Source organism: Vombatus ursinus, unplaced genomic scaffold, assembly GCF_900497805.2.
Source record: "Vombatus ursinus unplaced genomic scaffold, bare-nosed wombat genome assembly UNPS02014770.1, whole genome shotgun sequence".
Classification (NCBI taxonomy): Eukaryota; Metazoa; Chordata; class Mammalia; order Diprotodontia; family Vombatidae; genus Vombatus; species Vombatus ursinus.
This window is the reverse complement of record NW_020954548.1, coordinates 5321754-5330683: the sequence shown is the minus strand read 5'-3', so window position 1 is coordinate 5330683 and position 8930 is coordinate 5321754. Positions and strand designations below refer to the sequence as shown.

Sequence of the window (8930 nt, the reverse complement as noted above, 5' to 3'; positions counted from 1 at the left end):
AAACAGCAATTCAAAGCTTTAATCACCCTTTTTTAGTAAATAGATGCAAAAATCAAGAAAGCCTTGTTAAAATGAGATAAGTCTCTTCATCTAGAGCCCAAAGAAATAATTCTTTAGGATGGCAAGGATGGTAGCAATTATTTTTACTGAAAGAAATAACATTGTGAGAGAATGGGAAGAAAACAGCACTGGGACTCAGGAGTCAAGAGATTTAACTTGTTATTTTGCCTATGACGATAACTAGCTTTCAACAAGTCACTTAAAAACTCTGATCTTTTATCTTCATCTTTCAAATGAAGGAATTGGACTATTCAGTATCTGAGGTACCTTTCAACTTAAAATTTCTTTTTTTTTCTTTTTTCCTCTTTTAAAATGTTTTAAAAATTTATTTATTTTTAGTTTTCAATATTCACTTTCATAAGACTTTGAGTTTTTAATTTTCTCCCCCTCCTATTTCTCCCTACCCAAAATGGTGTACAATTTGATATAGGCTCTATATATACATTCATGTTAAGCACATTTTCCCATTAATCATGATGTAAACAACAATTAGAACTAATGGGAGGAACCATGAGAGTGAAGCAATAAAATAAAGCAACAAAGGAAAAAGAGAGCAAATAGTATGCTTCCATCTGCATTCAGATTCTTATTTCCTTCTCTGGGTGTGGATAGCAATTTTCATCTTGAATCTTTTAGAGTTGCCTTAGATTCTTGTATTGCTGTGAAGAGTCAAGTCTATCAAAGTCAGTCATCCCATAATGTTGTTGTTACTGTGTACAATGTTATCCTGGTCCTGCTCATTTCACTACTCATCAGTTCATGTAAGTCTTTCCAAGTTTTTTTGAAGTCTGCCTGCTCATCATTTCTTATAGCACAATAGTATTCCAATACATTCATATACCACAACTTGTTCAGCAATTCCCCAATTGATGGGTTTCCCCTCAATTTCCAGTTCTTTGCCACCACAGAAGAGTTGCTATACATATTTTTGTATATGTGCGTCCTTTTCCCATTTTTATGATCTCTTTGGGATACAGACCTAGAAGTGGTATTGAGATGGGTCAAAGTGTATGCACATTTGTATAGCCCTTCGGGCATAGCTGCAAATTGCTCTACAAAATGATTGGATCATTTCACAACTACACCAACAATATATTAGGGTTCCAATTTTCCCACATCTTTTCCAACATTCATCACTGTCCTGTTTTTGTCATGTTAGCCAATCTGATAGGTGTTATGTGGTACCTCAGAGTCATTTTGATTTGCATTTCTTTAATCAATAATGATTTAGAATATATTTTCATATCACTATAGATAGCTTTAGTTTCTTCCTCTGAGAACTGCCTGTTCATATCCTCTGACCATTTATCAGTTAGGAATGACTTGAATTTTTATAAATTTGACTCAGTTCTCTATATATTTTAGAAATGAGGCTTTTATCATAGTCACTGGTATAATTTTTCCCCCAATTTTCTGCTTCCCTCCTAATTTTGGATGTATCAGCTTTATTTGTGCACAAACTTTTCAACTTAATGTAATCAAAATTGTCCATTTTGCATTTCATAATGTTCTCTCTCTCTTGTTTGGACATAAATTCTTCCCTTCTCCACAGATCTGAAAGGTTAACTATTCCTTGCTCTTCTAGTTTGCTTAGAGTATCAGTCTTTAAATCTAAATTGTGTATCCATTTTTACTTTATTTTGGTATAGGATGTAAGATGTTGGTCTGTGCCCAGTTTCTGCCATATATTTTTCCAGTTTTCCCAGCAGATTTTGCTAAATAGTGATTTCTTATCTTAGAAGCAGAAGTCTTTGGATTTATCAAGTAGTAGATCAGTATAGTCATTGACTGTTGTGTCTTGCATACCTAACCTATTCCACTGATTCATCACTCTATTTCTTAACCAGTATGAAGTAGTTTTGGTGATTGCTGGTTTATAATGCAATATAAGATCAGGAACAGCCAGGCCGCCTTCCCTAGTGTTTCTTTTTATTAGTTTCATTGATATTCTGGAGTTTTTGTTCTTCCAGATTAATTTTGTTATTGTTTTTTCTGGCACCATACAATAATTTTTTCATAGTTTGGTATGACACTGAATAAGTAAATTAATTTAGGTAGAATTGTCATTTTTATTATATTAGCTCGGCCTACTCATGATCAACTAATATTTTCCGATTATTTAGATCTGACTTCATTTATGTGTAAAGTCAACTCAAATTTTCATGGCTCTAAGGCAGGATTTCTTAATCTGAGGTCCATAAATATACACATGTATATCTCTATACACATGCATGGATATGTATGCCTTATGCACACATACATATATACATTGTATACACATGTGTGTATATATTAGATACATAATGCCTATGTGTTTATAATATCTATATATACACATAAAGTATCTATTTGTGTATATATATATACACACACACACACACATATGTGCTTGGTCATACATATATACAATGTATGTATTTATATACATACATGCATGCAGTGTACATATGCACATAGTATACACACATGCACATATATTATATGTATATGGTTATATATACACATAAAAAAAGAGAGATCTATACACAGTTATTGTGTTTGTGTATGGATGTGTATTTATATACATACACTTGATTTCAATATAATTGGTTTCCTTGGCAATCCTGTGTGTTTTATGAATTTGAAAACATCATTCTCCACTATTAGACCATGAGATATTTGAAGGGAGGAGTGTAGAACTATTTTTTAATTTCTTTTTCTTCCAAATTATTAGCATAATGGTTGGAATATCATAAACACAATAAGTCCTTTTTGACTTGACTTGTAGAATGGGTTTGGAGGCTTCAAAAGACTTCTAAAGGCACACATGACACACAAAGAGATTAAGAACCCTTACTCTAAAATATGAAAAATTAAATCAATGAGAATAACAAAATACACTGATAAGATTACTTTAAACTTTTAAACCTGCCACTTTGGTTGTTTTTGAAAAACCCCTTTATTTTCACCTCTGTAGCTAAATGGCAAAAACCTTTAAGACATTTAAAGAAGTGTGGGATATTGTTTTCAGGAAGTAGAAATGTAGATGAATGTTTGTATTCTCCTGCAGAGAAATCTAGGGATCTAGGAATATGGAGACAAATCCAAAGAACAAAGAAGGTTAACACGTAGACCAAGAAAGTGATACCAGTGAAAAGAACTACGGTTCACTGGTAGTAAAGTTTGGGTTGTAGAAAGTGGTACAGTAATAGTATCATACTGAGGTATTGTTCTTACTGGTCTGTCCTTTCCTATGATTTCAAAGTGAGTATATACATTGAGGGGAAGGGAGACATATTATATCAGTTTCCTTTGCACAAATGTAAAAACAAAAAGTGAAGGAGCTCAGAAAATGTTTGAGATTGCCTTTGTCTGCTAAACCTGACTTGGTCCTGTTTCGGGTAGCAAATTTACTTCAAAAGTTTCTTTTATCTTTATAACATTCTACACAACCTATACCCGATATACCAAAAGTTTTTTTTTAAACATATAGTTGTCTTTATGCTTAACTAGGTATTTAACTAATTTAACTGAACTTGGGGGATGGATCAGCAAATATTCAATTAAAATATTCAAGTAATTTTGGGCATGCCAATTCAATCACAGTTTCTTGACACCACATAGTATTTTGAATGATCCCCCTTCCAATGACTTTCTTTGATATACCAGTGCATTGGATTTATTTATGCAACCTCCTGAATGTAACCTTCTTTTTAAAATTATTTTAAATAAAACTAAAAGCAATGTATTGACTTTTAAAGTGCCATTCTCATTAGTCAACAAATATTAAATATATTAGTCACCGAGCAGTAGAAAGTGTACTGGATTTGCAGTCATGGCACCTAGGTTCAGATCCTTTCTCTTTTACTTAACTAGTCAGCTTGGCCAAATCACCACACTTCTCTGCATCTTAGTTTCGTATTAATAGAATAATATTAGAAGATAAGATGACTTCTCAAATACCTTCTGATTCTGAATCAGATGACCCCTAAATGACTGATTATTTGTAAATATAAAAATTAGATAAATAGAATTATAGACAATTATTAACTTGCTGAGTTCATAGAGGAAAATTAAACCTTGGTTAAATAAATTGTGTGGACAGGCCTAAATTTCACATTTAGTAATATATTTAGACCCTTTTCCAGCCAAAACCATTGAAGGGAGATTAAAAAGTATGAAAGTTGAACAATATTATTTAATAGATGAGGAACTGAGACAAACAGGGTTAAGTGACTTGCCCAAGGTAATTCATCTGGTAAGTGTCTGAAGCCTGATTTGAACTCAAGAAGATGAGTCTTCCTGACTCTAGGCCTGGCATTTTATCCACTGTTCCACCTAGTTGCTCTTAGACCCTATATCTCTACCTAATCTAATATTTAACCTTAACTCTAACTAAATTATACATAGTTCTGTTATATAATTATATATAGTTCATTATACAATTATAGAATAACAATTAAATTTGATACATACTTATCCTAAATGCTAACACCTACATGAACACCCAATTCTAGTCTCTAAGGCACCTTTGGCAGTCAATCACATGACCCATAGCATAACATTAAGTGTTCAGACTTCCTCTCTCACATATTTTCTAAGTAAATGGTTTCTTGGTAATGACTCTTAGTCTGTTGTCAACTAACCAACAACAAAATAACCACCCCAGTGTAACAGCTGTATTGAATTCATTGAAATATTTAGTGAAAATGCTCTTATTAATTTGCCTGATTATTTTCCCTTTAAAGAATAAATTTAATGTTCTGTTTTTAAAATACTATTAATGCATAGAAAATTATGATAACTTGCTTTCCTTTTCCTTGTTTTTTTCCCTGAGATTAGTCTTAAGTCTGCTTTCTTTTAATACATTTATATAATTTAAATATATGTGAATAGAGCTATATAGTTCCCTGTGTAACATATATTAAGTGACATATACAAGTGTTTTTATTTGACAATTGGGCCATTTAAAAAATAAAATCAACTCCCCCCCCCAAAAAAAACTTTAAAGGAAATATATTGGATTTCATGTCTATGTATGATAAGACTTCACTTTACATGTCAAAAGCATTAATTTTTATTTGCATACAGATAGGAACTGGATCTATAATTTCATTGATATTGGGAAATCCTTGGTGAAGAAGCAATTTTCACCAACATAAGTTAGTAGTTCTGTACAATATATAGTTTTAAAGAGTTGTTTGAGGTACTAACAGATTAAATGATTTGCTCAAAGTCACAGAGACAATATGTATCAGAGGTGGAACATGAACCAATACCATCTTGGCTTTAATGTCAATTCTCTATCCACTAAATCAGTTTTGTCAGATTCAAAGAAATTTGGGCAAGCTGAATATTGATATAGAAAAAAACCATAAATTAACATTAGCTATTTTGTATTGTATTTTTGTTTTAATTTGTTCAATTATTCCCAGTGACTTTTTAATCTGGTTCTGGCTGTACTGGAGAGTTTTGCTGGGCTCATTTGCATTTATAACAGCTGTCTTTTTACATTTGTTAAAAAAAAACTTTATAATTTACAAATCACTTTTTTAGTGGGATGTGGTTAAAAAACAACAAAAAAGACCACTGAATTTAGAATAAGAGAAGTTGCTGGACCTGTTACTTTCAAATTATGAAAACATAAGACATTGCCTTATTCTTGACCTCAGGTTCTTCCAGCTCTAAGACCTGTGCTTTTATAATCTTATGACATAACTGACTTTATTTACTCCCAATTTACAACAATACTCAGGGCAGAAAAACTATAGGCGCCAGAATTAGAAGACTGATTTCCAGGGAATAGGAGTATTTTTTTAAAATTTGGAATATATTATAAATGGAGAAATAATTTTTTAATGTTCCGTCGGAGAGCATCAATTTGAGCTGAAAGGTACGTTAGATATTATATACAAAACCTGTAAATTAGCTTATATCTAGATAAATAACACATGTATGTGAAAGAATCAACTTTCCTGGATCATAGCCAAATAAATTTGAGGTCTACAAATGCATAGAGCAAATTAATTTATAATTTAATGTGAAATATATCTTGTTACAACCTGATGTGTTCAGTAAATATTGAGTGAGTAACTATTAGAATTAAGAAGAAAATATGCAAAATATGTTGAGATACTTTTTACCCAGAATGATCTTTCATAGAATAAGTGAAATGATCTGGAAAACAAAATGTTGTTAATATCAACATATTTTTATTTAATATAGTTGGTCCACTGGCAGGTCCATAGTATTTGACCTAACTAAAATAAATAGCAAAAGTTTTATTCTCTCTCAGTATAATCAGAGAAGGAGGCTTCAGGCTCAGAGAAATGGAGGATACAGAATGTCAAACTGCCCAATCTTTTCATAGGATATTTATGATTGCTAGATTATTTTATGGAGATGTGCATTGAGAAAATCACATTTAGTCCTTTAATAAATCTTGTGTGGCCTAATACATGAGAAACGAAAATTAAAAGTGTCACAGAATACAAATCTCAGAGTGGGTGGGAACCTTGGGGACTATCTAATCTGACACATATGTAGTAGGGCATTTTCTCTTTAAATCTTCAACAAAGGGTCATCTAGCATTTGTCAGAAGATATCTAGTGGAACTACTATCTCCCAAGGTATGAAATGTTGAGATGTAACTGTTATTTGTGAATCAATCAACAAACATTAAACACCTAAGATGTGACAACATTGTACTAGGCACTGCTGAAATAAACCTAAAATGAAAGAGTCCATGAGTGGGGTGAAAGGTTGGGAAGATGGCGATGGCCTTGATAGAGGAGGTGCTAGGCAATGAAAACTATTACTCACTGCTGAACATTCGCTGGGAGTCGTAAAAAGCTGGCTCACCGCAGGAGACCCTGTATCCCTCATCACACTCTCCAGTACTGGATGTACCTTCCCTCAATCCTCCCTCTCCCACACTGGAGCAGGAGGAGAAGACTTTTCTGAAGAGCTAAAAGCTGCCTCCCGGCGGCTGTGCCATGCTTTACCATCCAGACAAGCACCGAGACCTAGAGCTCAAATCACAAGCCGAACAACTGTTTAACCTTGTCCACCCAGGCTGATGAAGTTCTCAGTGACCCCCAAACCAGGGCCATCTATGATATATATGGGAAAAGAGGACTGGAAATGGGAGGATGGGAGATTGTGGAGAGGAGACCAACACCAGCTGCAATCAGAGAAGAGTTTGAGGGGCTACAGAGAGAGTGAGAGGAGGGGAGGCTTCAACAGCGAACCAACCCCAAGGGCACCATCTGCATTGGAACAGATGCCACTGACCACTTTGACAGCTTTGATGAGGATTATGAAGATGGCCCTAGGTGAGGCTTTCCTCAGTTTGAAATTAACAAAATGCACATTTCACAGTCCATGGAGGCACCCTTGACAGCAACAGACACAGTCATCCTCTCTGGAAGCCTCTCGACCCAGAATGGAAGTGGAGGAGGTTCCATTAACTTCGCTGTCTGGCAAGTGACTTCTGCAAAGGGATGGGGAGAATCTGAGTTTGGAGACGAGACCTTCAAGGCCCCTTATTTGGCCTAAGGCTATTTTGTAACCTTACACCAAGATGCTTTATTATGACCAATTGTGCTCTGCAGTTTTCATCCCGGGGAAATCCTACCCGGCCTGACCATTGTTGGCGAGGTACCTAGATAAGAACACCATGGGCTCTTTGCAGTGGCAATGGGGCATCCAGTCCACCACGAACACAAGCATTGTCCTGGACATGAAGACCAGTCGCTTTACTGTGGCCTTTCAGCTTGGAATCCCCCACTCCTTTGCATTGATCAGCTATTAATATAAATTCCAAGATGGTTATCAGACCCGTGTGAAGGATTATCTCAAGGCAGGTTTGATCAGCTCCTTCCCAGCTCTATATTCTATGCCACCATGGGACCTTTGGTTGTTTACTTCACCATGCACCAACTAGTCATCAAACCGTATCTCAGGGCTCAGAAAGAGAAAGAACTGGAGAAGCAGAGAGAGAGCACAGCCACCTGTATTCTGCAAAAGAAACAGGAGGCAGAATCTGCTGTTCGGTTGATGCAATAATCCATATGAAGGATAATCGAGGCAGAAGAGTCCGGAATGGGACTGATAATCCTGAACTCTTGGTATGGCAAGTTTGTCAATGACAAGAGCAGGAAGAGTGAGAAGGTGAAGGTGATTGATGTGACTGTCCCCCTGCAGTGCTTGGTGAAGGACTCTAAGCTCATCCTTACCAAAGCCTCCAAGGCTGGGTTTCCTGAGTTTTATGACCCATGTGTGGATGAAGAGAGAAGCCTAAAGGTGCTTTACCAGTTTCAAGGAGTGCTGCACCAAGTGATGGCATCAGACAAAGAAGCTTTTTGGATACCAAAGCAATCTCACAGGATCAGTACAGATGGATAAACCTTGTGGGAAAACAAGGGGTCTGGACCTGCATCAAGAAGATGCTGCAGTCTGGGAGTCTGAAAGTTTGGAAGCACGTGAAACGGAAACCTATAGATGTTTTTATTTTGTATTATTCCTTTAGAAGATCATTTACCAATTATGTGAAGGGACACACGAACACTCCAGCTTTCATGGGTACTGTAGTACTAAGGCAATACTGCCCTTGACTAGAACCACAAAACTGACATGTCCATTTCCTGGAGGAGCCTGTGGACACAGAACATGGCTCTGCTGGGAAGAGGGCCCCTGGGGGCACAGAGCCCTGTGTCAAGTCCTCCAGAGTCTGAGCTGACAGTGGCGCACCAGCCCCAAGTTTCAGAGCTCTTTCATGAGGTGTATATGGGACATTGTGCCCTCTCCCTTACTTCTGGAGGCTTCCTGCAAACCAAAAGGAAAACACAGGCCATGGTGTGGTCCTGATGATGAAGCGAGCAAGCGTCCAT

General features: G+C 35.9%; 1 pseudogene; it reads left to right on the top strand.

Annotated features, from left to right (window-relative positions):
- Positions 1 to 6809: 6809 nt before the first annotated feature.
- Positions 6810 to 8445, top strand: LOC114043656 (annotated as a pseudogene).
- The last annotated feature ends 485 nt before the right edge of the window (positions 8446 to 8930 follow it).